At 44.6% G+C, this 25708-nt stretch overlaps 1 protein-coding gene across 9 annotated transcripts in view; it reads left to right on the plus strand.

Moving 5' to 3' along the window:
- Positions 1-25708, plus strand: part of JARID2 (jumonji and AT-rich interaction domain containing 2) — a 255994-nt gene that overhangs the window by 2558 nt on the left and 227728 nt on the right. Inside the window, exon 1 of one of the 9 annotated variants that reach the window (XM_070585079.1) lies at positions 1383-1535. The exons of 7 other annotated variants lie outside the window; for them this stretch is intronic. The gene's annotated coding sequence lies outside the window, so the exon portion shown is untranslated. Of the gene's footprint in view, positions 1-1382; positions 1536-25708 lie in introns of those variants that run through there. One more of the 9 variants, XM_070585083.1, reaches the window with a different exon arrangement.

The following is a 25708-nucleotide window of genomic DNA, read 5'->3' on the forward strand; positions in this document are numbered from 1 at the left end:
GGAGTGTTTTTGTTTTGTGTGTGGTGGCTTTTTTTTTTAAGTTTGGGGGGAGGGAGGGATGAGGGGGACCGAGGGATTAACCAAATATGCACTCGAGTGATCCGTGATTAGCAGCATGCTTTAAATCAAAGAACTCATTTTTTTTTAAAGGCCAAATGAACATACATTAGGAATAATGCAACATGATAAGAAAGTTTTATTTAACTCGAGTCAGCAAATTGGTGTTAATATTTTCCCTTTTTGAGCAATGTGATGTGTGTAATGGGAGATGACCTTCGGGGCACTGGTTTTGTAAAAAATACATTTAATGGAAAAGCTGAATGCCTGTTCTAGAGGGCTGATTCTAATCAAGACACGTAAACTTCAACTATGAAAGAAATGCTAGGTTAAATAATCGAGCCCAACTTAAAAAGCTGTTCCCTAAAGAATTTAGAATTAAAATACATCCGCATTGCAGAGGGCTGGGTAGAATGCAAAGGACGAGTTGAAACTCGGGCTGTAGAAACTGCATGGAGACAACCTTGCCTGGGAGCGTGGACGCCTTCCCGGGGCACGTCCGATTCGGGGGCAGCCACAAAGCAAATGGGCTAGAACTTGGACAAGAACCGCTCTCCCCCTCCCGCCACCCCGCCCCAGCCCGGACCTCGCTAAGTTGGAGAGCAGTGTGGGGTGGGATTTTTTGTTGCCGGTGGGCAGCGGATGCTGTCGCGTCCGGGCGTCCGGCCGCAAGCCCGGGGCTGGCGGCGGCCGCGGGTGGCAGAGCGCGCGTTGACGCTGGGGGAGCGCAGCCCGTGGTCCCGACGTGCTCGAGCGGGCTGCGCGGGGAGGGCGCGCGGGGGTCGCGGCGGGCTGGGCCGGGGCTGGGCGGGCGCGCGCGCGGCCTGTAGGGGGCGGCCTCCGGGCTCGGGTTGGGGTTGGGGCTGGGGTTGGGGCTGGGGCTGGGGCTGGGGCTCGGGCTCGGGCTCCGGGCGCCGGGCGCGGGCTGGCGGGAGGGGCGCGGGGGCGTCGCGGCCGGCGGGGCCGGGGCGGGGGCCGGGGCCGGGGGCGGCGCGGCGCCCAGCTGAGGCGGGCGCCCCCCACGGCGCGCACGGCCGAGCATGGCGGCGGCGCCCGGGCCGGCTCCCTGCGGCCCTGCCCGCGGCTCCAGGGCCGTCCCGAGAGCAACAGGTTAAGCCGGCGAGACGTCAGCGCGCCCCCTCCCCGCCCCCGGTTCTTCCCCCGCCCCGCGCCGGCCTCTCCTCTCCTTCCTCCCTTCCTCCGCCCCCCGCGGCTTCGGGTTCCCGGACGCTCCCGGCCGCGTTCTGTTGTCATTGTGACGTCACAAAGGGACGGGCCCGGGTGGAACCTTCTCCTCCTCCTCCGTGACGTCAGAAGTCGGGCGGGAGGTTCCAGGGCGGCGGGGCCGCCGGGGGCGGAGGGAGCGGAGCGGAGGCGGGGGCTGCGGCGGAGCTGGCTGCCGCGTGGGAGGAGGAAGAGGAGGAGGAGGATGCGATCGGCCTCTGCCTTCCGTCCGGAAACGCTGCGCTTCCCTCCAGGTGAGCGCGGGGAGCCTTTGGTCCCCAAAGGAGTGCCCCCGACCCAGCTCTGGTTCCATTTAGGGGATGGGGAACAGGAGGAGACGCCTCCTTTCTGCAGAAATGATTCCTCTGTTTCCAGGTCAGCTGATGGTGTGGCGGCACTACGGTGGTAGTTGTATTCTCTCACTAACGCTTTGGAAAAGCCAGGAAACTTCATTCAGGGAAAGCTTTGCTCTGTAGGAGGACCCTGTTGTGGATTTGGTCACCTTGTCACTTTAAGTCGTGTTTGGGGTGTCTTTGCAGAATGTGGCGGGATGCCTTTTTGGGTGATGCTGCACAGCAGCAACTGTTGCTCTTTCTGGAAGCCTTGCAATACCATGGAGGGGAGTGGCGCTCCTTCGCTATGCCAGCTCTTCATGCCTGTTGAGTATTTTTGGGGGGCCGGAAGAGGGAAGGCTTGTCATTAATAGAGGGTTTAGAAGAGGACTGGACTCTTAAGACTAAACGTGTTTTGCGCTTAGTTAGGAACAAGAGAATAAGAGGCTCGCGATCTGAGTCTATTTACTCTTCTGTAACATGGAAAAAGTAATACCTGCCTTTGCTACTTCACTTTATCTGAGAAGATCATGTGTGTGTGATAACGGGCGTGAAAGATGTAAAACAATATGCTGTTTCTATGTAAGACGGCATTATTGAGCTGGTGGAAGGCAGCACATTTCCTACAATTGGTCTCAAAAGCCTTAGATGCCTGCCGCGTTGCCATTTAGTTTATTGCCTTAGCAAAGCAGGTTTGGGGGTGAGATTGTAGACGGCAGGCTTTGGGAGAAATGATTGTTGTATTTCATATTAAATGACATCCTTGAGAAACTCATAAATTGCAGTGTAATCCTGTCTTAATTGTGCTGGGTACGACTCCCACTACAATACCTTAAATAACTGAAAACATTTGCCTTTCAAAGCCCCAATCCACTTGGACAATAAACACAGTTGCATGTTTGCTCTCTGGGTGTTTTCTGCCATTTCCATCACTGCACTGGTTGGTTATTCCTAGGGAGAATCACATAGATGCTATCTGGGCTTCAAAACCATTTGATCTTTCATGGTTTATAGCAGGTAGGAGTTGGAAATAAAAATGTCTGCCACATGAAGATATGATTCATACAGTTAGTACGAAAACAAATTACCAGTTGGACTTCTAGGACAGCTCAAGCAGAATTTGTACCACTAGGGTGTAAGTTTTAAGTATCTAATTTTCTGATTTAAAAGTGTGGTTATGATTAAAGAAACTGGGAAAAATTTGTTACAAGATTTAAAAGCAGGATTTAAAAAATTGTAAAGAAAAAAGTAGAACTCCACCAAAATATATTGATAGGATTTATGAGCTGCCTCCCCCACCCCAAACCTAGTTTTACACCCATTTGTGTTATTTTACAGTTTTGGGGGGAAAAGCCTTGTACACATTATTTAATTGCTAAGTTTTTCCTTTACTGGACTGTTCCCTTGGCTTTCTTTCTGCCTGTCTCTGGTAGTGGAAAACCTTTCTCATTGTCACATGAGTGTAGTGCAGAGACAATTTAGCAGCTAATGCTGTATGGAGAGATTATAGAAGGAATACTGTCAAGTTACAAATCCAAAGTGTATCCCTGAAATTTAAAAGGAAAAGTAAATGATGTCCAAAAAAATTCCAATTTGAGTTCCTGTTACCTGGGTTATTACTGCTTTACTGTAGACAAGTATCTGACTTGTGTGGCCCCCAAAGCCAATGGCTGAAATAGCCAACTAGAATTATTTAGTATGTAGATGGTATAATGGCTGTTTCTTCTCTCATAGTAGGTTAAACCAGTTCCTGTTGCTGGGCTGAGGGCTATTGACTCCCTTCCAAGTGCCTTAGAAATAACTCCAGTGTTAATCTTAATATATACCCTGCTCCAAAGGTTATTTAAACTTTGCTCCTTCAGAAAGAGAAAATCTTTTGGAGTATATAGCTGGTGTCTGTTACATTCAAAATAGAACTGCTTTCTTCTTTTCCTCCTGTCAAAGACCGTATGGGAAAGTCCTATTAAGCCTACTACATTAAAACACGTGGTAAAGGCTAAGCTGGAGTATTTTTAAAATTTGCCCTTGATCGTGATGGTCTGAGGACGCAGACTCCTGACATTTTTACCTGAATGGTTAAAAAGTTTTGCAGCCTAAGAAATGTAGTTTCTGAAATTCTAGTTGCATTGTTGTAATGCTCTGGATGTTACTGGTCCAGCTCTTAAGTCTTCCCCAGGATTTCACTGACAGCTTTCGTAACCACCTTCTGCCCACCCAACCCACTTGCCTGCTTGGCTGCAGAACTTCCTGGTTGTAATACCCAGTAGGAAGCTCCTGGCCAATGGGCAGCTCTAGGGGGTGGTGTGTCTCCGACCCCTTTGGCTCCCACTCATAGAAGGCTTGCCAACTGTCAGTTGTTTCCAAATCTGGTTATTCCAGTTAGACTTCTTATTGCAATTACAGTTAAATATTATGTAAACCTTTGTACGAATGTGAAAAGAGAGTTGGTTTCTATGAAAACTTTAAGTTGAATGTTTTGGGAATTCTCACTACAAGTGAATTAAGGCCTGAATTAGGCCATTAAGTTAGATGTGGGCCCGACATTTAAGAGACTTGGAGAAAAACTGTAAGGATTTTTCACACATGTTGCTTTGCAAGTGATCCCCTTTTAAGAACCAAACTTCATTTATGCCCAAACTCCCTTCCCAACAAGCAAACAATAAAGCATAACATGGAACACCAGAATTCTCAGAAAAATCTAACTGAAAGTACATTTGTGTGTTTCAGTTAACATGTTAATATATGTGTGTGTGTATAGTAAATATATATATGTTTTATGGTTTCCTGCCTACAAACTTTATTTCTGGACCCTATCATCTGATGAGTGCTTTCATTGTATTTAACCTTAATCCCCAAATATTAAACTAGACTTCCTTAGTTCATGCTATGTAGCATAGGTGAAACGTGGATCAGTTTAGAGTGGTCCTACTGAGGTAATCTGTATTACTTTTAGAGTTAAAAACAATTGAGTCATTCACTGGATGGTAGGGGGCGGAAAGATTAGTGATTTTACACCTAATTTATATGGAGTTCAGAAGCTTGTATCTTGTAATCCAGCAATTTTAATTATTTTGTCTTACTTAGGAAATACTGCTGAATGTCTGTTGCATTTCAAATCCTTAAGCCTGCTTGTTAATGGAAATGAGACAAATTGAATCTCAGTTTCTTAGTTTGAATCAATTATCTTTTGTTTTTTTCCATCTCCCAGGTAACTGTTCTCTTCATTCTTCTGATACCCCTCAGCTCCCTCCCCCCCTCCGTCTCTCCCAAGCCTCAGTTGCTTTTCCAGGCCCCACTCCTCATTTTTCTGGTTCCTTTTGTGCATATGTACTTGCCTCATCATTACGGGCTCCTTTCATTCCAGGTGAGGACTCTGATGACTTTGGTATCTAAATCTGTGGTTCAGTATTGCTATTTGTCTACTCTTTTGTAGACAATTTGAATGAATGAGATTTTTCTTATCCTTTTAGGTTTTAATCTTTCTTGGGGCTTCAGTCAACTCTAGAGCCTTCTGGTACCCTCACGCTTTTTAAGTAAGGGGTTTTTCGTTCACTTCTCATTCAGAATAAAATCGTTCAGAGTAGAGCTGAACCGTGTAGGATGTGGTGGTGCTGGCTGGATACCCTTTTGCTCCTGGTGGAGGAATCCTGCCTGTTTCCAGGACTTCCTGCTCCTATCACTGCTTGCAAGTGGCCTTTATCTTTCTCCTCCTCCTCATCAGGATGTCTGGGATGGGAAGCAGCCCATGTGTTGCAGATGTCGATCTCGTCCTAGAGGGCAAAGTTGAGGTCACACCTGAGGGAGCAGCTGGACTACAACCTTGGGCCCCCAGGTCTCTGGGTTTCTTTCCACTTCCACCACAGTTTGTCTTGCTACAGATTTTACTACTCTTGTAAAATGCTGCCCTCTCTCCTTGGGCTCTCTTTCCATTTGAAGAAATGTGCCAGAAGAGCTTGGATTGGAGAAAACACTCTCGATGGCCGTATAACACCCACCCCTCCTGAAAGCATCGTGAAGAGAAGACCCAGTCAATTCTGAAATAACCGCCCACATTTGTTGTTTCCGTAGTGAGTTCACATGAGAAAAAGAGGCTGTTGAGCCCATTTTACAGAAGAGAAAACTGAGGCGAATAGACCCTGGCCAGAGTTACACACCGTAACTCCTTCCCACTTTTTAGTGCACATGAAACAGAGGTAAAATGAATCATCACTGTGGCCGCAAGGGGAAAAGGAGGTCATGATAGGGGCTCTTGGCAGGCTTTGGAGAGGTTTTTTTTGCTTGAGAAAGTTGGGGAAGTTAAGGCAGTTTGTCAGTCTCCTGGAACAGGAGTGTATCTTAAGAGCATGTTTGTGTTTGTTGTTTTTTTAAACACCAGTTGGTGGAGCTACCCCTTTATCCCCAGCTGGCTGTCTCCTTGAGTCCTCAGTGGAAAAAGAGCCGAGATGCCAGTACCCCTGGGGACTAGCTGGTTTGTGCTCTCTAGTATTATGAGTGCTCCATGACACCCTCCGTGGTGTACCTGAGGGCCAGCGAGGGCTGCATTAGCTCTGCAGGCTTCCAAGAGCCTGTTTGGTTTCGTAGGGGCTGTGACAAATCGCCTTCGATACTTTCTCTTGCACTTTTGTTGTTGCTCCTGCTAAGGGCACCGTGGGGCGCTGGGGGAAATCATTTGCCCTCAAGTCCTCACCAGGGTCTGGGCCATCCGGTAAACAAAGGCTGCCCAGATATGTTAATGAGGCAGCATGAGTAATAGGAACATTATACATATTTACTCACATATTTCGTGGGATGTACGGGGCTGTGAGGGGAGCCCTACTGGTAGAACTTTGTTCTTGAGAGCCGGAGCTGCCTAAAACGCCTAAATTGGATTTTAAGTTCTAATTTTGTAAGTCTGTCAAGCTCCACCACCCATGAAGAGGAAGGCGAGTGAGCGCTGAAATGCTATCAACAGCCGTGTTTAGTTACCGTGAATCCTAGAAGACTAACGAGACACGGCCCAATTTGCCCCTCTCTAGTACAGCTCTTCCTCACACGCCTATTTTCTCCAGTACAACCAGGACTTCTTTTCCTGTCATGTTTTTGGGGGGTAGGTGTGAGAGGGGTGGGTGGTGTGTGTCTGTTTTCCATCAGGAGACCCTCTCTGGTTTACTGTGACAGCAGGCCAGGTATCTAGTGACTGAATCATCCACGAGAATGTGGGAGGCCTTTTGGCGCCTTGTTGCATTGCTGTCTCTTTAAAGTCTGGGTGGTTCTTTCTCCGTTCTTGTTTAACCACAGTTTGGGCTAGGACTTGGTCTACAATGGTTGAGTGTGTTATCTCTTGGTTCTCATTTCTGCCAGCTGTTAAAGTGTTTGGTGTCTGTGGGGGCAGAAACAGGTGCCAGGAGGAAATGAGAAGGGATTAGGACTGAGCATGTGTTTCTTCTATTTATCCCTTCCATAGGTTTGCAGAAAGGGGACTGAATGAATGCTTATTCTGTTAAGCAGCAGTTGGATATAGATGTTATTAAAACTTGGGGAGAGTTTTGCGCTTTGTGTATATGCCTTATTACTAGTACCCGGGCTTCAGTAATGAAGTGCCTCAGATTCGCACAGGCTTGTTTTGAATGTATAGGGTACCTCTGTGGTAATGGGCCAGATGGGGAAGATGAGCTTGAATTCAAGATTGGACCCTACGTTACGGTGGCTGTGTGACCCTGGGCAAGACACATAACCTCGCTGAGCTGCTTCCTCATTTGTTCCATGCGCCTCACAGGCTTGTGGCTCGGAGAGCCAGTGAGATTTTTGATGTGGAAGTGCTTTGTAAACTGCACACTACTGTGCAAATGCTCAAGGTGTTATTATACTGTTGGAAATCACCAATGTGGAGACATCCAGGCCTGCCAGCAGCCTTCCTAGCTGACTGAGAAATAAATGGATCAAATGAATTCTACACTTTGCCTCTTAATAAACCAAATGAATAGGAGCGGATATTCTAAAGTCCGTTTTGGGATCTAGAACAAGGCTTTAAAGATTAGAAGATGGCGTAATTGCTTTCTACCCCCACCCTCTGCTGGTTGCTGAATCTTTGTATTGTCCAATACTTGAATCTCTGTATTATCCAGTACTTGACTGCCAAGCATGTCTGGGTGGTGAATTAGAAAGAGGGACAGATTGAGAATTAAGATTAGAGTGGCACTGAATCTGTGCACATAGGTGTTTCATCAAAGATGTTTAAACTAGATGTTGGAGCAATAATCCTTGAAAATCAAGATCTGATCATGATCCCTCGGTGGCTCCCTCTGGTTTTCAGGATCAAGTCTAAACCAAGTTTGTCCTCAGCACAGCATAAAAAACCTTTCTTGCTCTATCCTCGGCCTCTCCCGCCACCCATTCCACTTCAGCTGAGCCTAGCCACTTGCACATCCTGGTTCCTCAACCTGCTCAGTGAACAGATTGTCTGAGGAGCCCACCTGGCCTCTCAGGCCTTCCGGGACAGCCTGCCACCCCCTTCCCCAGTCAGGCAGAGCCAAGCCCCTGCCTTCTCTCTGTTGCCCTGACTCCTCACACCTACCTCTAGGTACTGGAATTATTGGTTCCATGTCTCCTAATCTAGTAACCACACAAGAATATGGGCTGAATTTTGTTAAGTTATCACAGTTGAAGAATATTTGTTGAGTTAAATCTTTTGGAGTATTTCAAATACTGCCTAGTAGTGAGAGAGAATTGGTGTGGATCTAGTGGAAAAAATGAACTTAAGTAATCAGAATTTTACGGTTGAGAGAAGCTGAGGTGTCTAGTACTGTTGGGCGACTTGCGTTTGAGGTCCCATGTTTTCTCAGGGAGAGACCGGGCATGAAATCCAGCCCTTGACACAGTGGAATGCCGTCTGTGTTTCTGCCCTTGGACAGGGCTCTCCAGAGATGGTTCCTTCTTCCACATGGATTCTCAGCTCGCCACGGTAACTGCAGTAATTGATTCATTTTCATGGAAAAATAAAATCCACATGGAATCCCCATACCTAATTAGGCCAATAACGTTTTCCCCCGTTTGAAAATGTTTTTTTTGCTTTGTAAGAAATCGTTCAAATCAGACCAGTACACAAAGATAAAAACCATTGCAACTGGGAACCAACATTCCCTCACTTGTAGATACGTCGTTTTACATCTGTGGTCTCGTGCTCTTAAGTGCTGTTCTGTTGCGTGCTTTTTGCATTTATTTCTTATCTCAGTTATCAAAATACAACCCCACATCGTTATTTTTAATGGCTCGAGGCACTCGGTTGAGCTATAGTATAGTTTACTTGGCCTGTCCTTTCTTGATGGCTTTTTCACAGTTTTGGGGCTGTTGGACAAAATGATGTGTCCAGTTGGCTTTACTCGTGTCTTCTTATACTTACTTCCAAATTCCTCCAAGTGGCATTGCTGACTTAGAAGTGCCGGTGTTTACGTTTAGCCCCCTCCTGCCGCATGCTTTCTTGGAGAAAGGCTGTACTAATTTATGGCCCCCCAGGTAGTGCGTGTGAAGGCCAGCGGGTCTGTTTGTTTGTTGGCTTTTAAAAACCAATACAGGCACTTGTAACAAGTAGTAAAGATGTCAGTTGAGTTTTATTTAAGTTTCTATTTTCCTTCCTTGTCCTCTCTCTCAGGGCATTCGAACTAAATGAGATAAGATATGTGAAAGCACTTTGTGAAACAAAATCGCTCGAAGGACACATTGTGTTATGTCAGAATGGCTGTAGTAGTGAAGGGGAGCGGAGAGGATGGATAATTGTACAATTAGGTATTTTATATTTATGAATTGCTCTTTTGTGAGGACAGGACATACTTTAAGATGACCCAGAATCGCATTGTTTTCACATGTGATTTCAGCCTTGTGAGGTGGGCTTTGAATGGTCACAAAGGCTCCATTGGACTCTGGCATGGAAGACCATTCAGTTAAATACAGTTAATAACATTCTGGTTGCTTACCATGCTCTGGCACTGTTAGGTGTTAGAAAATAGGATGTTATCCTTGTCTTCAGAGAATTTATAGTGTAGTTGACAGCAGGGATGCAAAACACTGGGAAGAGAGCAAGTGACCTTGGATAAGTCATGTCACCTCTCCAAGCCTTAGTTTCTTCATCTATAAAATGGGGAGAATTATACCTTCATTATTGGTTTCTCAAGGTCATTCAGGGGAGACAATCAAGTGTTAAGGTGTGAAGTACTTTGCAAACTGTAACAATCCAGACAGTATTATTCTAATTAAGTCCCACAGGTCTTTGGTTGTAATTCTCCAGCCTCAAGGTTGAAAAAGGAACGTAATGTTTCTGGGTCATCTTTGCTGATTACAGCATATCCGGGTTGTCTGAAGAAGAGGCTAGAAATGAAACTAATAGATACTTGGTGCCAAGGCTTGCTTTCTGTCCCTAACTTCAGGAAAAATGGCAGTGTGATCTTTACACCAGACACTCTTTGATTGTTCAGATGATGGATTTTTATCCCCCCCCCCCCCCCCCGTGGTTTGTGAAGATGAGGTGGTGTCACACTGCTGCTAAAAGCATTACTTTTTGATGTTTAAGAGAGTATTTTTGGAAAAGCTTCTTTGCCTTTTTAATTCTCCAGTCAAGATGTCCCTTCAGAAATGAGGTAAAACGTAATGCTAATTGGTTTTACCCAAATTGCCCCCTTTCCCAATCTTATGCCACCCAGAGTATAAAGCTCCGAGTGTCAGCTTGTAGTAATGTCTTGATGTTGGAGGATGAAAGGGCCAGTGTGAATGGAAGGCATTTCATGAGGAGCCATGATCTGGAGTCCAGCTAAATTGGTAGCACATGGTTTTCACCTGCCTTGAAGGGCTTTCGTTGTGTTATCTTCCTGGAGCTGTGTCTGCCACCACACCACAAAACTTGGCCCTCCACACATGCTACGTGACTCCTTTCAAACTGATGATTCTACTGGCAAAGGCCAATGCCTTTGATAGATACGAAACGAACGTGGACTTGGTTTCTTTATAGTTTGAAAATTGTGAAATGTTTGGGGCTCTACAAAGAGTTCGTTCATGTGCATTTAGGAGAGGGCTGGAGTGCCTTGGTGGGGGTGAGGAAACAGTCTTATTAATGAGCCTGATTATTTTAGTGTAGTTTTTTTTTTAACATTCAGTTCCACTTGTTCTACAGTCTTTTTGCTGGGATCTGTATTTGGTTGCAATTTTTGGAGGTGGGTTTATTTTCCATATATACTTATATACACCACTCCAGTCCAAAAAGGATTTAGGGCCATGATGAGCAGTCATCCTGGGAGCAAATGATTTTTGCTTTTGATCTGGCTAAAAGTTCATCCTAAATCCCAAAAGTGACAATCAGATTAAAACATGGGCAGTGGGCAGTTGTCATTCTCCACCCAGCCATGTTTGGGCTGAGTAGCTTTTTGTTTTTAGCTTTGATAACTTGACCTAAAACTTTAATTAAAGGCGAGATTTGTTAAGTAATATTGGTATTGACACCCTGACAGAACTTTTAATCTGGAAGAATTTTAAAGATGCATGAAAGTAATCCCCAGTGGTGATTACATTTTTGAGTAGTAGAGATCAGATTTCTGTTTAAATGCCAAGGCAGTTTATCACTCCGGCCGCCCCCCCTCCCCCCCCCCCCTGCAGTGCAGGGGGCCAGGGCGGGTCTTGATCTAATAATGACCTTCTTTAAGGGGAGTGATTGGTAGATGCTTACTGCATGATTTAACGTTCTGTGTCTTTAAAAATGTTTTCAAATACTCATTCTGTATCGTAATCCTCAAAACTACTGTTAGGATTCCAAACCATTGTGGTTTAAACTTAGCTGGAATCTGAAAGGTGGCTGACGGAACGAAAGGAAGCCTTTAAATAAAGAACACATTTGGCTTGCCTAATTGTCCCAGAGTCTGGGCTTGGGGCATATCTGAGCCAGGGGCCAAGCCTCCTGGTTGAAGAGGTCGGGGAATACTTGTTCCATTCTTCTGGGCTGGTTTTCCTCCAGCTCAATATAAACACCATCAATTAGTCCTGCAGAAACTCCTGCTACACATATGGACTGGCAAAGCTTCCTGTTAAACCAAGTTCTTGTCAGGATGAGAAGCACAGTCTATTGTCCTTGTGGTAAATCAGAACTCTAATGATGCTATCAAAATGGGTTTTCTTTTGGCCCTGGTAAGCTAGAACGCTTTGGGAGGTGGGGAGGATGGGTCTGCCTTGGAAGTATCTCAAGCTAAAAAGTGGTGTTTTTTTCCTCTTCTTCTGATTCACCTCCCTGCTCTAATTAAGTGATAGGATCGTTACCCAAACACTGACGTAGCCCAAAATGAAACATGTTTTCTACTCAGCTAGCCTTTTTTCCTCTCCTTCTTCCATGAGACTTGCTGAAGTTGTCATGTTATTTCTTTCCAGAATTTATTGGAGCAGTAGGGAAAGCCACTTGGGAGTATAAATAATGACGATTATAGAGAGCAGTCAGTTTACCAGGGAAGGCCACTATCTTTGACTTGCAAAAGCTTTTACAGCTGAACATTGTTTGCTTCCAGTTGTTTAATACAAATGGAGACCCTAATGGTACCTGTTGTAAGAGGAGTCATTTTACTCGATTTGTACACGGAGGTCATCTCAATAAAGAACAGAACACCTTACCTAGGCGTAACTGTGTTTCTCTGGACAGACCTCATCTATGATCCAGGGAAGGCCTTGGGGGGTGGTTCGTGGTTGCTTTTTCCTACCACCAACAGCAAATAATCCTCACTGCTGAGTGTTAAAAGATTTCTAAAGCTGATAACTAATATCTAAATTAGATAATTTGGAGTCCCCTCCTCTCTAACTGCTTCCTACCTGCCAAATTTATAAATTCAAAGACGGTTTTAGAATCAATTTAAGAGACTCGTCTGAGAGACACTGGCACGGAGTAAATATTTAAATAGTAGACTCTCGCGCTCTTAATTAAAGCCCACAGTAGAGCTGCAGGGGAGTAGAAGCTTTAAGTTGAAGGTTTTACTTTTTGGGATGTTAAAGTCACCCTTCCTCGCTCTTTGCAGTCCAACTGCATTGTCTGTGTGTTCTTGGCGTGCACTGCTGTCCTTTGTCACTGTATCTGTAGCAAAGTGTCAGCCCCTTTTAGCATTTCTCTTTTTAAAACTCTCTTATTCTCGACTTATTCCAGTTCTTTTGGCAGTTCTTCAACTATTTCTTTTTGGCGTTTCAGTGGTAGTTCAAGACGAAAGGCATCTTAGGCATCTCAGTCTTTCCCTGAGTGATTTTGGACGCGAATGTGATTTTTTTCCCCCCTTAACAATTCAGCGGTTTTTAGTATATTCAGAGCTGTGCAGCCATCACCACAAGCAATTTTAGAACACTTTTTTCACCTCAAAAAGAAACTCGATACCCATTGGCAGTCACTCCCCATTTGATCCTAGTTCCCCCAGTCTCTAGCAGCCACTAATTTACTTTCTGTCTGTATGGATTTGCCTATTCTGGACATTTCATATAAATGGAATCATACAGTTTGTGGCCTTATGTGACTGGCTGCTTTCACTTAGCATGTTTTCGAGGTTTCGTTCATATCGTAGTATGTATCAATACTTAATTCCATTTTATGGCTGAATAGTATTCCATTGTATGGATATACCACCTTTTGCTTATCCATTCATCAGCTGATGGACATTTGGGTTGTTTCCAACTTTAGCTATTGTGAATAAAGCTGCTGTGAATGTTTGTGTAGCAGTTTTTGTGTGGATGATGTTTGCCTTAAATTAGAAAATTGTGCACATGTACCTTATTACTAAATTTAATTACTACTCTTTGACTAGCCTATTTCTCAGCTCGTGTCCCTGAGCCTCCTGTGTTCTGTCAGCTGAGTGCTATATTGAGCCCTCTCCTGGGGCACTTGCCATGCCTCTGGGGGGCGGGGTCCTCATCTCCTTGCTACCTGACGCCACCCTCACTGTGTGTGTGGGTGGCCAAGAGTGGTCTTACTTCCTCTACCCCTTTGCAAAGTGTAAATGCTGTTCACACACGCCGACGCCAGAACCATAGGCTCTGGTTGCTTAGGTGTGAAAAAGTGGTGGGACTTCACATTTCATCATGGGACGATTTACTTTGTGTGGCTGCTCAGGTGATTTGGGCTGGCATTGTGGGTCTTCAGCTGCATCTCTGCACAGCATTTACTGTATAGAGGTTTCAGGGGCCAGAGTGAAACCCTGGCTCCTCTCTGGGAGCACAGAGAAGGACGGAGGAACCATTGTTCTGCCTCACCTTCAGTTTTGCCTTTCTTGTGGTTACTTATGTTAATGTTTGGCAAAAGACAGTGGGGACTAGAACTGCCATATACCTAGAAATTCTCCTTGATTTTCTTAGTCCTTGCAAGCCCACTTTACCTAAATGAAAAAATGCTTTAAAAAGAAAGAGCCTTTGTAATGAACTCCTTTAAGAAGTGGGAGTTCTTTTGAGGAAGAGGCATGGTGCCACGTTTTCTTTTGATATTTCTGATTTTTACCAGGTTTATTTTTCCCAAGTTGGTGTGAAATTGTTGAGGTGGAGATTGGTCTCTTGAGTCAGGCACTTTTTCCTCATTTTTGAGTGTTCATATAAAGTATGAGGCAATGGAAGAGAGGTAGAATGGGGGGGCTGCGTTGAAAAACTCATGTGGCCCATGGGCATGCGCATTCTGATTCTCTAGGAGTACACATTCTTGGTGTGGATGTCTGTACCTTTCCTGGAGGTTCCTGGTGATAGGAAGCCAAAGACCATTGTGTCTGTCAGTGCTTGGAATCTTATTTATTACATAATGCTCAGGTTCAGTGTCAAAAAATTCCTTAGTAATGGTGTTAATCATGCTTTTTCTCACACTCCAGTTTTTCTAGTATGGCTCTCTGTTCCAAATTGACCTTATGCTCAGGTCATTGATTTGCTTTACGTAATGGAGACCCCTGACTACATTTGATACTTTCTCTGTAGTGGCCAAATAACCAAGAATTTGCAAGGTTGAATACACGCCTCAATTTAGAAGGTAGGGGCGGGTGAGTTCCTGTGCGTGCGTGCGTGAATATCTAAGGAGTTAATGTTTTAAGCTTTGCATTGTTTAACTGGAAATCTGTGTTCTGTTCTGCTGGGCTGGGCTGGGCTGCCTTTGTGTGGTGTACCTATAACCTATACACATACTTGTGCCTTTTCAAAAGCGAATGCCACATCCCTCCTACTAAAATTGCTTATTAGAGCTAATTTTAAGAATTGAGTTAGAACTGCCCTATAATGTAATGCAGAATATTTCCCAATAATGCCTAGGTTAACAATGATAGTCTTGCTGTATTGTGCAAAAAAGGCTTCTGTTCAGACCCAGCTGGGTTTCAGGCTTAATTCATTGCTCTATGGTGGGATCACCACAGCTGCTGTGGGGCCTTTACAAATGCAAAAAAGCTGTCAGTGTTTGTTTCATCAGCTGCATAAGTGATGAGGCCAAGTTGAGGAATCCATTCCAGTGCGCAGTGTGCAGGCTGTAGCCATTATTGTTTACAGAATTAGTGTGTTGGAGCTTTAAAATAGTTGGCACATCGACTGCCCTTTAAGAGCACAAGACTAAGGAACAGGACCAGTTGGTTGTCCTTGTAATGTTGGCCGGATCCAGCCCAGCCCTTGTCTTTAACAGTCACTGTTCCACTCTGTGCTGTGGGACTGTGACCCTCTTTTGGACAAGGTGGGGATACTGAATTCTTGTCCGTTTAGTTCTGCATCTCAAACGTAGGTTTGCATCCTTATTTTTTAGTCAATTATTTAGAATTTCATAATTGTAATTGAATTTTAAAGCCGTAATAATCCTCCTAGCTCAAAATAGGTCTAGGCCTGTCAGCTGGGACTTCACATATCTGTGCAGGAACATTCCAGATCCAGTTATGGGATTCATTTCGTGGAGTGATACTGCTTTGGGAATTGCCCTCATTTCTCCCTGTGGATACAGAAGTTAAGCCTACTTCTTGGCTACAGAAAGAGCCACTGGACAGGTCACTTTCCAGCCAATTAGGGGGTATCCCTGAAGGGCTCCTCAGTGGGTGTGACCCCCCCCCTTCCCCTCGGTTCTGTTGTAGCCATGGCAGCATGTCCAGTCCATTTTGGGATGGGCAAGGACAAGTTTGGGACCTGCATCTATGGTCTTTCACAGGACATTGTGGAATTGTGCCAGCCCCCCTTTCATTTTAACCTGATTTATTTTCGGCCCCCTTCTCAGCTTTTGGGGGTCTTTCTGAAAGACATGCTTCATGGAAGCTGGAGTGCCGTGGTGGTGGCCAGTTTGTACAGGTTTTAAAAGTGGAGCTTGTCAGGTCTCTGGGCCAATGGAGATGAATAATGGTGCTTCCTTCCTTCTAGCTGGAAAGGTCCCAAAGTGCTCTCCCATATTCATAAAAAAGATGGCATGAGGCTCAGGGTCTCCAAATTAAAGGTCAATACTGATCAGCTTTATCTCAAATAACTGTCACATATGCTCTTGTTAATTCCCTTATGTCTCCACATTTTACCCTCCGAAGTGCCTGGAGCCCAAGAGGACAAATGGGTCCGATGAATCCCATGTGGTATTTGTGCTGATTAAACAGAGATTGGGGATCCTCCTGTGTCCTCTCTTTAAAAGAGCTCTTGAGGGGAGAGGATGGTCTCTGATATATATATATAAACTCTTACAGTGAACTTCCAACAGAGAACAAATTCAAATACCAGTCTAGATTTTTTACTGTCTTCTTAAAGCTCTCCCACCTGTCCTCACACACTCTCACCCTGGAACAGTAGCGATGAAAGGGCAAACAGCAAACAGTGAACTCGACATCCTCTGCCCCTGGGGGAGAGGCTAATTTGCAGGGCCTCGAAGGAAACAGCAGTCTCATGGTCATTGTTCTCCACCTAGCAGTGCTTGGTTGCACTTCAGGAAACGCGGCGCTTAACCTGTTTCTCCTAACTAGGGTGTTGGTTGTATATTTTGGCTTCGGGAATCTTTTCTCAAAGCCCCGTCTGCTTTTATTTGTCATTTTGAGGCAAAAACGTGTTCGTGTGTTCATTTGTTTGAAAGTACTGCATTCTCAGTTTTTTACAACAGTTTTGGGAATACATATCTGAGCGAGCATGTGTGTCTGTGCTTTTCACAGGAAGGCCATCTCATGACCTCCGAGACCTCAGTTGCCTGCCTCCTAGAAAAATGCTCGAACTGTCCGCCCTGCCAAAATGACCTAGAAGGTCACTGGGCCTCATCTTAAAGCTGGCCTCAGTGTTCTCCACTGTGAGATGGGTTGCAGAGGCCTCCCTGAGCAAAGAGTAGGTGTTCTTTATAGGTAGAACTGTGCCCCCTCCACGGTAGGCATTCCCTTCCACCTGCACATCAGTGTCGCTTTCTTATGGCTGCTGTGATGGAGGGTTTGGACTCATACTGATGTATCACAACTTACTGAATGGCAAACTGTTAGTTAATTGTTCTCCTTTGGCTATGGGGAGAGATGGTGAGCTCACCACTCTGAACATAAAAAATTTGTCCACGGAGAGCCTGAGCTTCCTGGAGTGTCATTCTCCTGACCTCAGGGTCTTCCATCCATCAAAAAAAGAGAAAAAGTCTCAGGCGAGCAGCTCACTAGCATCCGATGTGGACCCTCTGTTGGAGATGTAGAGCGCCTTTCCTTTTCCCACTTAGAGGTGGCTCAAAGGTCTGCTTGAAGGGAAGCAAAAGGCCTGGGGAGGGCAGCAACTGGGAAAGGAAGGCCCGGTCCTAACCAGCCGGCTGTAAACAGCAGTAGGTGCTGGGGAGGAAACTGCTGCTCCCTGGAAGGGCGTCAGTTGTGAAATAGTCCAGGTAGAAGAATCAGGTTTCAAATGATGGTAAAATGTGGACAGACCTGGCATACTCTGAGAATGGAGTCTGCTGCTGGCTCCCGTGAGTTTTCTGGGTGACTGTTTCAGCCTTTGCTGCAGAAACTCTCTCTGGGAAGATATTTCATTGGCTTTCCTGCCTCCAAAAGTCTGCTGGGATGTAGGAAGGAGTGTTCACCTTGGTTTCACCGTTGAGCACCTTAAGAGGGCCTCCTGGTTGTTAGTCTGACAGTTCTTTGTTACTGTACATCCATCTGGATGGGTTGGAGGGTTACTGTGCTGTGGCATTGCTGATCCCCAGAGGGCTGTGTATGTTACCTACATTCTTGAGGATGTTGTTGTGTTTGGGGCCCTGGGAATAAGCTCCATCCATCTGGGGGTTCAGCTGAGGAAAGGTGGTTCCATGGAATGTGCATTCACACAGCCTCCCGGAATGCTGCTGGGTCAGAACTCCTACATCTTAACCCCCCCCCGTGAGAGGGGGATTGGTCACTTATACTCCCATAGTAGGGATATGGACTCCTCCCCACCCCAGAGGTGGGGGGCATGGATGGCGTACGATAATGAAACCTTTGCTCCTAACTGCCTATCTTACCTGCTTGGTGCAAATTGTGATAAGGGGTAGGGACCATCACCTTTTTCCTTCTCTGGAAAGCCCATACCTATCACTTGATGTAGAAATTTAAGACAAAATCTCCAAACCCTCCCGGACCACATATTTGACCTGAATTAGCCTTTTGTAAGGGCTTAGCTAGATTTTTCTCTCGAAGAGCTTTAACAACACAACTGAAAAGCTCATCTTTGAGCTTTTACTGTTGTTGACTGTGGTTATCTTGCTGCTGCTAATGGAAACTAAAAAGTTCATTTGCCAAAATGATTGTCATTTCCTTCTTAGGAGTGCGGCTTAACTCCCGGACTGCATTTAGCCAGAGGAAAATGGTTGCTACCTCCCTGTTAAGCTTCTTTCCATTATCCAGTTGTGGCAGAATAACTGTTGGGGGAGGCCTGGGGAGATGGGGTAAAATAAAGGAACAGCTAAGAAGTGGTTCTGCAGAGTGTGTCCTTCGGTCCGTTAGGGAAGGCCTGTTGGAAAGGATGGTGGCTTTAGAAAGGGGGTAAAATGGGAGGGGGTAGCAATCGCTGAAGCATGACAAGCCTCCAAAGGCCCCTGGGACTTAAAAACAAAAAAGGGAGCTTTTTGCAGATCTTTCACATGCACATGTCTTCTCTCCTCCATCCATTCTCCCCTGCTGTTTTGTAAATCTCCCAGTTGGAAATTGTTAACATGGGAGAGCTTCTTCCTGTGCTTCAGTTGGCAGAATGCTCACACGCAGCTGCAAAGAATTTGCTTCTCCTTTTCACAGCATCTCTCATTTAAAAGCATTAGTGGGACTACAAAACAAAATAAAAACTTGAGGGTTTTTCAGAAGTGGAAGCCAAGTTTAATTAAAGTCAAGGAAGTCGGGGGCTATAACTCTTTTGTTAAACCTCTTAAAAGTCAGGCGTGTGCCAATGGCCAGCAAGGTGGAAAATGCCAGCGGCTGTTCCCAGTGAGGAAATTTAAGGCCTCCTGGTCTGGTTTGTGCCTGGGGAACATGCTAGAGTTTATCAAGAGATGTGCTGAGCCATCATCTCCTGGTGGCCTCGAAATGGTTGCCACTTTGTTAGGAGGTTGCCTCCTCCTTGCTGGAGGAGGAAAACCCTTAAATAGCTTTCTGTCTTCTCCCGACCCAATTTGAATGCCCCACAAGCCGTACTCCACCCCCGGTCCCCTAGACCAAGCCACTGGGCTGTAAAATTTATGTAAAAGGTGAAGTTGCTGATTTGGTAACAGCCTTCTAACATTGGATTTTTAATCTTTAAGTCTACTTTAGAAGTACCCATGAGCATTTTGGGTGACAGGCCAGAGTTTTGGTCTTGGAGATTTTACAAATGTTTACAAACAGCTGCATTTGCTCTGGAGGAAAATACCCTCTGTTTTTCAGGCAGTATTTATGGGTGTCTGTAGTGCTTTCACTGACTGTAGACCAGAGCTCAGTATAGACCAGAGCCCACTCGGGGTCCAGAAGTGAATTGTGGTCTAGTCAGACCTGGATTGTCAACAGGAAGGATGCTGTGAATTTGCCTCACAGATTGAAGATTAGATAAATTTAATATTTGGTGACATGGCTTTAAATTGAGTTTTTCCAGGAGATGTTTGGCTTCATTCTATTCTAACCTTTTAATTTCTTTCCTGAGTAGTTATACAGAAGTCGTGTGTGTGGTTTCTGTTTTTTTTAACAGCATACTCGTTCCTTAGTACTTCTGTAGGTCCTAGCACTTCTTTTCTTCAGACTCAGGAAATGCTTTACTCAGGATCATTCTTCGCTATCGTGTATTTGATCCTAGCCATTGTTGTGGTCTGGCAATCTCCTTTTCTCGTTTTGTAGATATAGAATTGATAGCTTAAGAAACTTAATGGTTTCGAGTCCTGTCAGGATAATATGCAGTAGAGCTAGACCTTGAAACTTCACCCTTGAACTTTACGCTGACTGTGTTCTAGAGGTGTTGAGCTCTGGGTTAGGTTTTTGCTCTGCCCTGAGAAAGCTGTGGGACTGCGGGTAAGTTACTTTCCCTTTCTACAGTTGGTGTGTCCGTAGTTGCGAAGTCTTGGTGTTTGACTGGAGCAGAGTTCCCCTCCAGAATGCTATGCTGTTTGTCTTCCTAGACGTTTGTAGCCCGGTTTCCCTTTCACTTGACTCAGTTTTAATTACACAAGTATTTATCTACTTTTTGTTGTTTGCCCAATATTATGTTTTTTACTCTAGTGGTGGGGAAGGACCCAGGAGGGACTCCAGGACTGAGACCAAGGAAGGTTCAAGAGGGTTTAGTCCAGTGAGTACTATTCACACAGGGAGCTTCTCACCGAGCGGGTCTGAGGGGGGCCTGAGCATCTGCATTTCTGACAGGCTCCATGGACCGTCGTGCATTGTAGCAAGGGTTTAGGACTAGCTTTGTTCTTGTGGGTAGTTTGTGCTGGTTCTCTCTTCTCATGTCTCTGCCCCAACCAGAGCAGCTCTTTTTTCATTGGGGAGTTCTCTGAAGATCTCTGCCAGCAAAAATAGTTTGAAAACGATCACTTTAGGGGACCCAGCTCTCTAAACCAGCAGGGACTGAAGACCATATTAGTCATTCTCCCACAACTGAAAGATGTTTCAAAACAGTGGTTGGATTGTGAAGCCTCAGCGTTGCTTGAAAAAGCCTCTTGTGGCCCAGTGTCCAGTATGCTCACCTTTCTGAGGACCATTCTTCAGTTTTTATTCTGGAAGGAAGCCTGGTGTCGATTCTTTACAGACAACTAGTTATACTGCACTATCTGTATAGTGTTATGCATTTCCCAAAACTCTTGTCATGTCTCATTTGGTAAACACAGAGCAGCCTCAGGAATTTTCTCTGTGGATCCCTTGCTGTTTTGCTGGCTTCTATCCAGAACTCATCTTGAAAGCTTATATGAGTTTAAAAAAAAAAGGAAAGTTCTCTATTGGGTAATAGCTACCATTGGGTGAATGCATATCTACCTAAATGTTTTATATACAGTATTTTAGCTATTCAGGTCTAACCACAACCCTGTGAAGTGCCCATTTCCCCCAAATTGCAGTTGAGGAAACAAGGCTAGGTGGGACAAGGGGTCAGGGCTGACTCCCCTCCCCGCTCCCCAAGGTGGTGAGATTTGAATCCTGGTCATGGTTCACCTTGAAGGCTGTGCTGCCTCCAGGTTATGCAGCCAGAGCCCTGGGTGTTCCATTCTGACTCTTGTCATTTACTTAATCTCCTCATGTACTTAATCTCTTTGTCAAGTCTCAGTTTCTTTATCTGTAAAATGGTGTCATAAGTATAGTATCTGTATCGTTTAATTTGAATCTCTGGCACTTATTGTATGTTTTATTTTTTACATTTTTTTATTATTATGGTTTTATTTATTATTGCCACACAGTCAGCGGATTTATAAACCTGGTTCCCTATCACATTCTGTCCCCACTAGTTCTTTAAAAATCATTCTTCTGAGCATTAAAAGCAGACTCTTAATGATTTTTCTCTCAGGTTAAAAGGTATCATGCTAGGTTAAGAGATTATATTTATGTATTGTTACCCACATACAAAATAAAACCTAGTAAGTGGCTATTTATGAAAAAGGAAGTTGGACAATTCTTACTAGGTTTTGTGGGTCTTCATTTGTTACTCACTCAGTTTCCTGATGTGTGTGGGGAATTCCTGCCTGGAAACATTGCAGCTTCCTCATATTAAGAGTGACTGCGTGTCCTGGGCTGCCCCACGCTAATGTTCACTGCCATCTTGAGACTAATGAAATATCTTTCATTTGCTAACAATATTGAATACACATAGTGGGTTCTCTGTGAACATATATGAAATTGAATAGCCAAATGATTAAAGATTTATGAATGAGATGCATGTTTATAATCTCCTTTTCTTCTACAGTTGTCCCCACTAGTGTCTCTTGGGACAAACTCTTATTTATAAAAGTAAGGAAGTGATCTTTAAATAATGTGTTCTGTCAAAAATTGTTTTTAGGGGCCAGCCTGGTGGTGCATCAGTTAAGTTTGCACATTCTGCTTCAGTAGTCCGGGGTTTGCTGGTTTGGATCCCGGGTGTGGACCTACATACTGCTTATCAAGCCATGCTGTGGCAGCATCCCACATATAAAGTAGAGGAAGATGGGCACAGATGTTAGCTCAGGGTCAATCTTCCTCAGCAAAAACAGGAGGATTGGCGGCAGATGTTAGCTCAGGGCTAATCTTCCTCAAAGAAAAAAAAAAAGCATGTTTTGTTCAGAGATCTTTTTTTGAAGCATGATTTTCCAGAAGTAATGTAAATTAGTAGGACCCTGGTTTTCAGACCCTAAAGGTCAGTTTTATTCTTGTGGGGATACTTAATGAAGAACATACTGTTTTAGTTTTTCCCCCCTTCTGTATCTCTTTCAAAATATTTGTCTATATCTTTTTCCTTCCCTTTCTTTTGAAAAATAGGTTTTTGGACATGTAGAAATATTTTTCTTGGCTTTTTTTGAGAATTTTGGGGATGTCCTTACTGTTTTGGTGTGTTTCTTTAGAAGTGTATGAAGAAACGGGTGCTTTTTTTCTAAGAGGATTTTATGTTCACAGAAAAGCTAAAGATTTCTATGTATTATCTAGTATTTTATTCTGAGGAAATATGTTCTATTTGTAAAACAGGAAATGTGTGGGAAAAGGGCAATTCAGCAGCATGTTGGGTTCTCAGATCCAAATTAATTTGCCTTCATTCAGATAATTTAACACAGCCTAGTAACCGATGTTTCCAGAGTGGTTTATTTAAGCAGCCCAGGAGGTGAGAGGGAGATTTTAGAACTTGAGTTTTTATGTATGAAGGGGGTGATTTAGAAGACCAGAGCCAGCAATTCTGTTGGCTGACTTTTGATTCTGGATTTTTCTCTTACTGGTGATCCTTGGCGCCTTTAGTCTTTGTTGGGTCTAAGAAGGAGACGAGAGAGGTTCCCACAATCCCTTTACATCCTCTTTCTTGTTTTTTTTCCCCCACTATCCTAGTCCCTGCTCACATCAGTGGCACTCTTAAAAAGCTATTGACAATCCCATAGTCTAAAGCTCCACCTGCAGTTAGAAGCTGGCTGTCCTTCTGGAATGCTCTTTCCACAGGAGGCTGGTAGAGTCTCCGCGCTGAAGGAGGTTTTGGTTAGGCCTTTAGTTTTGCAGTCTTTGGAGAGGCCATTGGACTGCAAGAGCCCTTTAGGCTTCCCAGTTTGTGGGACAGGATTAAAAAGGAGTTTTGCTGGGTTACCTGGTTCCCTGTGACTTGGGGTCACAACCTTGGGGCCAGAGGAGTGGCAGGTGGTGTCTAGGCAGCAGGAAGAGCTGTCAGATCTCCCTGGTGAAGTGTCTGGGCTCAGGATGCAAGACTGGAGAAGCACAGTGCAAGGGGCAGCAGAAAGGCTGACCCTCGGGGTCAGAGGCAAAGCCAAGAACAAGCTGGAAAACATGGTCCTGAACTAGAAAGAGGTTATATAGACAAACCTTTGGATCTTTGGCGTCTCCTTTCTTTTAAAAGGCTGTGTTCAAAGCGGAATTAGAAAATTTCCTACATCCACCTTCATTAGATACTGATACCGGTTAATTCAAAATCACTTGTAATTGGAAGCAGCTGCTGTTTCCCAGCTGACTAGGTGTTTGAATCAGATGCTTTGAATTAGCTGGACTTGGATTATTCATATTTTAATTAAAGTCCATTTTATCCCCCCAGTCTCTTGCCTCTCCAATGACCAGGATTTTACAGTAATACATTTGAAATTACTTGAGCATCCCAGTAGAAAGGCATAATGTAAGTTCAAGGACTTGCAGTTGATTATGGTCTTGTATTATTAAATAGTGAATTTAACTGTATTGCAATTCCCTTCTCTCACCCTCTGAACCTTGCTTCTGTAGTGGGGGGAAATTTCATTCCATTTAGAAAAGTTGAGACTTTTGTCCCCTTTGCTCCTCTTGGGACACAGGCATATTAGCCTAATTGCTTGTGTCACTGCTACAGGGAAGGTGCTGCATGAAATGGGACAAGCAATTTTCTGGTACTTTCGTCTAATGGGGTTTGCAAATTAAGCCATGAATAGTGGGGCTTTCGGGCAGTGGGGATATTTTCTTAGAAGAGAAAAAAAAGTTAACAAGTGCCATGGTGAGGCTGTTTAGTGCTCCTGTATAGATGCAGAATGTTCAACAAGCGGCTTGTAGGGAAAAAATGACTGCCTTAAGTTTCAGGAAAAAAAGAGGGAAAATGGCTTTGCATTTCTCTCTCCATGATGCTAATGAGGAAAAGAGGCAGTGCTGGAGGGAAGAAGATAGATGGATGTTTCCTTTCTTCCTTTCCCTATTTAAGGTACCTACCTTGACTTAAAGTTTGAGTTGATAAATGTCCTAGTTAATTTAGTTTTCTGTTAGTCCCTCGCCTCCCCTCGAGTGTCCAATTTTGGCTGACTTGCAGAAAAACCAGGGCACTGCAGACCCATCAGAATTTGCATGCCTGTTATTAATGCTTAAGCATTCCGGGAAATTTAAAAGAGTGTAGGAGACATGATCTTTGTCCAAAAGGAGTTTAAAGTGTCCCTGGAGAGACAGGCATATACCTGTCAGTGCATTTAGGGATCACTGTCAGTGTGTCCCATAGGATTTGGCACTGTCATTTACTGAGCACTGGAAGAGCCGAAGGAATTCTGGGGTTGGTCAGCTGTTTGGTAGTGGCAGTTTTACCATTGGGACAATGAAATAGTCCATTCAGCCTAGTCCTTCCGTTTCCCTGTCTTCCCAGAAGGATATACAGCCAGTTGGCAGACCCTTGACTAGAGAACCTGAGTCTGTTTAGCATTTATCCTGTGCCTGTTCTGCACTGGGGCAGAGATCTTGGGGCCCTGTGGAATGAATAAAGCAAGGGTATTTGTTGGCCTCTGTCTCTGGTGGGGGACTGGGACAGAGACTGGCCTTGGAGGAGAGACTGGGGTGTTACTCTTTCTGTGTTTCATCCGTGCCACCTGGTATTTCCAGTGACATTCAATACAATGTTGCTGTGGTATCTTTTTGGTAAGAGGCCTGGCACAATTTGATTGTTCTCTGGACTTTCCCCCAAGTTAGAAGGCCATCAGCACGCAAGCCCTAGATGTACCTTAAGAAAGAGGGAATACACTTGACAAAGCAAATCTTGTTACCATGTATTTATTAAAAACTTACAGTTCCTTTACATTTTCAGTTCTTCATGAATGGGTTCTTGGTAAAAGTGCTTTGTTGAATGCTCTCCACGGTAGTAACTACCACATTTTTGAGTGCCTTGTCTGTTAAATAACAGGATTAAGTGTTAAAGGATATAAACTATGTTTATTCTCACACACCTTTGCAAAGCAGAATTTATTCTCTTTTCTTTTATCGCTATTATTTTTTTGGTGAGGAAGATTGGCCCTGAGCTAACAGCTGTGCCAGTCTTCCTCTATTTGTATGTGAGATGTTGCCACTGTTTGGCTTGATGAGTGGTGTGTATGTCTGTGCCTGGGATCCGAACCCGGGAACCCCAGGCGACCGAAGCAGAGCGTGCGAATTTAACCACTACATCCTCCGGCTGGCCCCTAGACTTAGAGATTTTGAGTCCTACCTCTCCTGGGTAAAGCTCCGCCAGGTTATCAGCCATTCTCTTTTTCAGGATACTCGAATGAAAAGAGGAACTAGTAGTTACGCTGTGCCAACTTAAAAAAAGCA

This window comes from Equus przewalskii, chromosome 19, assembly GCF_037783145.1.
Source record: "Equus przewalskii isolate Varuska chromosome 19, EquPr2, whole genome shotgun sequence".
Lineage (NCBI taxonomy): Eukaryota > Metazoa > Chordata > Mammalia > Perissodactyla > Equidae > Equus > Equus przewalskii.